The following is a 7,456-nucleotide window of genomic DNA, read 5'->3' as shown; positions in this document are numbered from 1 at the left end:
TATCATCTATGTCATTGCAAAAGTGCTGAACAAAGCAAGCTCAAAGATATTTCACCAACTTATTTCCAAGTTACTCTACTGAAATCAATATTCATATATTGTATGGCATGGTATCAAGCTTCTCATCCTTGTGAAATACAATGAAGGAAGTTTGGCATGACTTGCTTGTAATGAATTTATGTGGACTACCAATCATCCTCACCTTCTTTCCTAAATGCTCATATTATCATATGTCCTGCTCTTCCCCATCATAGACTGTACACCTCTTCCAAAATAAGCTCTTCCTCATTTCTCATTTATTTTCATTACATATCTATTTGCCTACCTGAACTTACAGTGTTGCCTTTGCCTGGGATGTTATTTTCTTTAATCATTATATCTCTCAATTCTATATATCAAACAATAAAAAGTCCAAATTATGTTGCTCTTCACAGAACATTTCTTTATCCTCCAAGGCAGACATTCTAAATTGGTAGCATAGAGACAAACTCAGGCTTGTTAATAAATTTTATTTAGCCTATGCTGTGGTTTTAAATGTCTTTCTAAAGAATCTACAGCTTTTAAATTTGAATATTTAAGAAAAATAGGCCGGGTGCAGTGGGTCACACCTGTAATCCTAGTACTTTGGGAGGCTGAGGTGGGTGGATCACTTGAGGTCAGGAGTTTGAGACCACCCTGGCCAACATGAAAAAAATCCATCTCTACTAAAAATACAGAAGAATTAGCTGGCTATGGTGGTGCACACCTGTAATCCCAGCTACTTGGGAGGCTGAGACACAAAAATCGCTTGAACCCGGGAGGCAGAGGTTGCAGTAAGCTGAGATTGTGCCACTATACTCCAGCCTGGGTAACAGAGTGAGACTGTATCTCAAAAAAAAAAAAAAAGAAAGAAAAAAGAAAAATAGAAGTAAAACAGAAGATTTTTCTGAAAATATTTGGGCACTTCATTGCCATGGCAAACGTCAGCTGGAGTTTAGTGGTACATGCCTCATTTAAATGTGTTCTTATTTCACTCTTTTGCCCCTCTTATTGTTGGCCCTTGGAGGCATTTGAGTTTGAGAATCCTGCCCTTTGACACTAATAATACTTCTTAATTCTCAGAATATGTGTATTTACTTTTCTTGTGAAACTGTTCTACATTATAAAATTATGCCTATATGGTATCTCCTCTATTTGTCTAGATGCTCTTTATGAGCAGAATCTGTACCTTTTTAATCTTTAATTTTTCAAATTTTCATCTAATATTTAGCAATTACTGCATAAATATTTATTCAAAGAATATGATTAAAAAATAATTACCACTATATGATTATCAGGGATTATTAGTAACTATTCTGACATTTTCCAAAATTTATCTTCTTTCTTATTTTAAACATGTAGATACTTGCCCATCTCTAGTTTTCTATCATTGCTTTCGTTTCTTCAATTTCTTACTGATATATTTTAACACAATTGCAGTCTCACTTGGGAATCTCTATATTCTTATCTGTTTCCTAAGGAGATAAAAGGAAAAATTTCTAATACTCACTGGCTCTTGCACGAGAGTACATTTCACTAAGTACATAATTGGAAGTTAGTTTTTCCAATTTGTAGATTATCGAGTGACAGTTCTCTCTCTGTCCAATTCATATAAACTGTGTTATTCATCACTTCTGCTCCACAATTTATTCTCCCTTCAGATCCCTTTTCACCAGGATCAAAGCAATCTACATTTCTCTAAATTACGTTTGCTACAATGGAAATCAAACTACATCACAAAGTATAGTTTGCAATATAAAACTTTTGAAAGTTAACAGATATTATAAATATTAATAAAGCATTAAGTAGTTTATATTTCATTCAAAATCTCTTCTTAATTTGCTTTCTTTTTTATGTTTTTGGATATTTCTTCTTAAATTCATTTATTAAAGTTGGATTTTGTACATGTCTTTTGTGGTAGGTCTCCTCAAATCTCTTTGCTTTTCAGTTTTAGTGTTTTAGCTTAACGTTAATTCAGAGAATTATTCAGGAGGAGATTAGGTTAGCATAGCCTTAAGAACATGACAAAAGGATGCCATGATCCCTAGGTTTAGAAAAAACTAGGTCACAGTGACTTTGTTTTCTTCGTTGACAGTGTAACTAGACTGATGGTATAAGGTATCTGCAGATACGACGGATTTGAACATCAGCAAGGCATTAGATAAGCTCTCGTGCTCTCTTTGTAAACGGATAAAGATACATGGGTAGACTACTACACCTGATTGAACAACTGAACAAAAAAGTGCCGATAGATTAATTAATATAACCAAGAGGAATAGACTCTTGTCCCAGTCAGTATGTTTATAACTAACCTAAATGATGATATATAAAGCATGCTACAAATACAAAATCAGAGCTCTGTTTTCCTCTCTTTTTGTGGTTCATTTTCTTGACATACACAGAAAGCCATTAATCAAGTTTCATCTTGTTCATTTTGACTCATCATCATTTTTAATATATAAAGATCTTTTTGACTCCTGACATAGAATCACACCCTCACTGATTGCATCCGAATTTGGATTTTAAAAATGAATATTTAAAAAATAAGATTATTTAAAAGATCAAAGAGAGTGAGAGTTACAAGGTAATCCAAAACTGGGTGCAGTGGCTCATGCCTGTAATCCCAATACTTTGGGAGCCCAAGGCAGGCAGATTGCTTGAGGTCAGGAGTTCGAGACCAGCCTGGCCAACATGGTGAAAGCCCATCTCTACTAAGAATACAAAAAAAAAAAAAAAAAAATTAGCCAGGCATGGTGGCAAGCATCTGTAATCTCAGCTACTCAGAAGGCTGAGGCAGGAGAATCCCTTGAGTCCAGGAGGCGGAGGTTGCAATGAGCCAAGATCACACCGCTGCACTCCAGCCTGGGCAACAGAGGAAGACACCATCTCCAAAAAAAAAAAAAAAAAGAGTTTCGGTGGGATTTCTGTGTATATACCAAAAATACTTGAAAAGGAGTCTCAAAGAAATATTTGTTCATATATATTCATAGTAGCGTTATTTACAGTAGCTAAAATGTAGAAGCAACTCAAGTGTCTTTCAACAGATAAATGGATAAGCAAAATGTGAAAATAATGTGTATATATACCACATTTATATATACTTGTTATTATATATATGTTTCTATACACACACGCATATTTATGCAGAGAAAAATGCAATATTATTCGGCTCTAAAAAGGAAGGAAGTTCTTACATATTCTATAACATGGATGAATCTTGAGGACAGTATGCTAAGCGAAATAAACCAGTCACAATAAGACAAATTTTGTATTATTCCACTTTTATGAAGTACTCAGAATGATCAAAATTAGGGAGACAAAAAGTATCATGGTAGTTTCCAGGGCCTGAGGAAAGTGGGTAATGCAGGTTATTGTTTAATAGGTACAGAGTTTCAGTTGAGGAAGACGTAGTATAATAGTTCTGGAAATGGATGGTAGTGATAGTTGCACACACAACAAACACACTTAATGCCACTGAACTGTTGAACTGGACACTTAAAAATGATTAAGATAGTGAATACTAAGTTATGTGCATTTTATCATAATTAAAAACTTTTTTTTTTTTTGAGACAGAGTCTCACTCTTGTCGCCCAGGCTGGCATGCAATGGCCTGATCTCAGTTCACTGCAACCTCCGCTTCCCAGGTTCAAGTGATTCTCCTGCCTCAGCCTCCCAGAGTAGCTGGGATTACAGGCACCCGCCACCATGTCCAGCTAATTTTTTTGTATTTTTAGTTGAGACAGGGTTTCACGACGTTGGCCAGGCTGGTCTTGAACTCCTGACCTCAGGTGATCCACCCGCCTCGGCCTCCCAAAGTGCTGGGATTACAGGCGTGAGCCACCATGCCCGGCCTAAAAACAAATTTTTTAAAAGGTCCAGTTTAGATAATGGGGAAAGTGTTCAAAGAATCAAGCTAAATTCTATTAATAATTCTGTGGTCATTTATCTCCCTCTTCTTAGAACTTTTATAAATTTGTTCCACAGAGGTGAATACTAAGTTGCTCTGTTACATTATTTACTGACTGATTCATGCTTAGTCTATAGCATGAGATTATAATGATCTTAAAGCAGAACATGTGCTTCTTTCATTCTTCTCTTAAATTCTACTACTGATTTTCCTGGGCTGAGTCTGAGGTTATACAATATGTCTTGAGTGAAAAAATACAAACTGTTTTAATATTTATTTAAATTTTTATTTGACCTTTTACTTTTTATAGAGACAGGGTCTTGCTATGTTGCCCAAGCTGGCCTCAAACTTCTGGCCTCGAGCAATCCTCTAGCCTTGGCCTCCCAAAGTGCTGGGATTATAGGCCTTAGCCACTATGCCTAGCCATTTTTTATTTGTTAGTCTTTTTGCTATCTTATGTGAACTGCCTTCTAATTTTCTATGCTATTCTTTGATTGTGGCAGTTTTTCAACGGTTTCTATAGGTTTGTTTGTTTTTAATTCTTCTATGTTCTCATACCAGTTTGCACATGGCTTGAATATAGTACTTACACTGTGTTATCCCTGTACTCAAGAAGCTCACGGTTTAGCAAATCAAATACATACAATGTAATTCAAACATAATGGGATAACATCCTAGAAAACAGAATGTGCCCAAAGAGCTGTGAATACATAAATAAAGAACCAATTACTTTTGCTAACGCAATGTCATCAGAGAAAGCCCCATTTAAAAGATACAGTTGCACAGGTATGAATCTTGAAGGCTAAATAAGAGTTCTGAGGCAAAATAAGACTGCTTGTAGATAGAATAGTAATGGTCGCTGTTGAAGAAGAATAGGAGGACACATATGCCGAAAGAAAATTAAACTACCACCCATGAAAATAGACATGAGTGTGTGAAGAATGTTGATTGCATTAACACCAAATAGTTCAGCAGGCCAGAGCACTGGATATCAGGTAAAGATGGTTGAAAAGGAGACTGAAAAGAGGCCAGTAAGTACAAAATAGGTCATGCAACACCATGCTGTTTTCAGTAAGTACGGTGGCCCAAAGTGAAGTGAGAGCTAGGTCTAAATCACACAGCAGTAAAAATTCTTGCCAACATACTGACTTTCCCTACCATCTTAAAATCAGAACATAATAAATGTCAATACTACCTCTGGAAAATGTAATGGAAAATAAGCAAGGTAGAATTGCATATTGGTAACAATGAGAGAAAAAAAAAAAGAAATAGTTTCATCCCAACTACATGTCTGGCTTTTCCCCTTCCCTTTGAAGTTTAATTATAAGCATCAGAGGAAGCCTCTTAAATGTTTGCTAAGACACTGAAATATGAGAGGGAAAGTTTGCCAAAGTCTTTTAAAATCACAAGGAAGCAGTAATGCCCAGATCAGGTGATTTACTTTAAACAAATTGTTATTAGGTTTGCCCTCAACTTTGGGAATAAAAATCCTCTGCGATATTTTTATTTCTAAATTCAAAAATTCCCATTATGTCTGCTACACAAATTCTCCCCCAAGCCTATCATCTCTGGTCTGGCCAAGCCACCCCAAGGAAAAATAACTCGGAGTGCCTTCCCATTGTTTAACTAAGCTTGCTCAATAAAATTAAAGAGCTTTAGCTTGTGATTCAAAGTTCTTCTGCAATATGGCATACTTCTCTTCTTACTCCATCTCCCAGTTTCCCTTCCAGTTATCAGAGACTTGAACCACTAGTACTTTTCAGTACTTTTGCCCATTAATATTTGTCCCAGTTTCCCTTCCAGTTATTAGAGACTTGAACCACTAGTACTTTTCAGTACTTTTGCCCATTAATATTTTCTCTGCTAAAGCGCATTTTGCTACCTTTACCTCTCAGAATCTAACTCAATTTTCCTGACTAATCTAAAATGAAGCCTATTCTCAAATGTGTTCTGCAGTTATCCAATAAGGAATCAATAAATCTCTTTCTTTTCTTTTTTCTTTTTTTATTTAATAGAGACAGAGTCTCGCTCTGTCGCTCAGGCTGGACTGCAGTGGCACGATCTTGGCTCACTGCCAACCTCCACCACCTGGGTTCAAGTGATTCTCTTGCTTTAGCCTCTCGAGTAGCTGGGACTACAGGCACGCACCACCATGTCTGGCCAATTTTTTTTTTTTTTGTATTTTTATTAGAGACGGGATTTCGCCATGTTGTCCAGGCTGTTCTCAAACTCCTGACCTCAGGTGATCCACCGGCCTCAGCCTCCCAAAGTGCTGGGATTACAGGCGTGAGCCACCGTGCCCGGCCAATCTCTTTCTTTTGACTTAAAATGAAGTATAGCATTTTATCTTTCATGGCATATAGCATGTGGCATATCATGACTATATGTCTACTATTAAGTTATTTATTACTTAAAATACAATATTGCCTGTAAGGGTAGCATTTACTTAATACATGCCAGTATCCTTTACAGCCACTAGAACAAGTAACAAAAGCAAAATAACTACTTTGGGTGGAATTATCAATGCCTGCATGATTTAATTTCTAAAGCTAGCACAACCCAATAACTACCTTATCTCCATACCCTAATGCAGGTAAATTTTGCACTGTGCCTTTTATTACAAATGTTTTACTTAGGGTAATCCCAGCTGATACAACAAATAACCCCGTTGTGTAATAATTTGTAGAGGATAGAAGTCTGTTTCTCAATTGCATAACGTCCCCATGATTGTCCCTAATTCACAGGCCTTTTGCCTTCAGGCAGTGATGGAGATACCCAGTCTCCTTTCATTTCTGGCTCTTCCATTTTCAATACATGGCTCAAATTTGCCCTGCTCATTTGCATCAAAGTGGTGAGAAGAATAAAATATTGTGATTCTTTAAAGGTGGCTTAAAAGTGGAATACAACATTTTTGTTCATTGTTGCTGAGAATTAGGCATATAGTAACACCATATGCAAAAAGGACAGAGAAATAGATTCCCTTATTAGACTTCCAATTCCCAGAAATGTTCAATATTATAGTTTTGTAGTATGAGTTTTGTAGACAATTAGGCCCCGTGACCAATAAAAAACTGTGCGCACCCTTTTGTCCACATGTGGGATATACCCTGCCCCTCAAAGGAGACCAAGTAAAGTCTTATCCAGTCATTGCAACCACCAGAAAGTTCAGGGTTTCTAAAAGTAGCTCTTTATGGAGACTTATCAACTCCTCACCCCTCCCCCATGATTTTTATACAGTAGAGGAATATGAACAGGATAATCATAATTTAAACTCTCATTAAAAAAAGTGTAATGAGATACATATAGATGTCATTGGCATATAGCACTGATAAAAATTGCTTACTTGGAAGGATAGAGACACCCTGGTCTGGCAGTGGCATATATCTTTTGATAAGACTCTGATTCTGTTATTGAAAATAATGCCCTTGTCAGTTGTTCTTGGTCATTTCTGGCTGTGCCCTCTGATAGACTCTTGCATTTCTACCAAAAACCAAACTGAGATAAAGTTAGAAAACCACATTTACTTTTTGG

The sequence above is a fragment of the Pan troglodytes genome, chromosome 4 (assembly GCF_028858775.2).
Source record: "Pan troglodytes isolate AG18354 chromosome 4, NHGRI_mPanTro3-v2.0_pri, whole genome shotgun sequence".
Lineage (NCBI taxonomy): Eukaryota > Metazoa > Chordata > Mammalia > Primates > Hominidae > Pan > Pan troglodytes.
The sequence above is the reverse complement of the archived record's forward strand: the minus strand, read 5'-3'. Positions refer to the sequence as shown.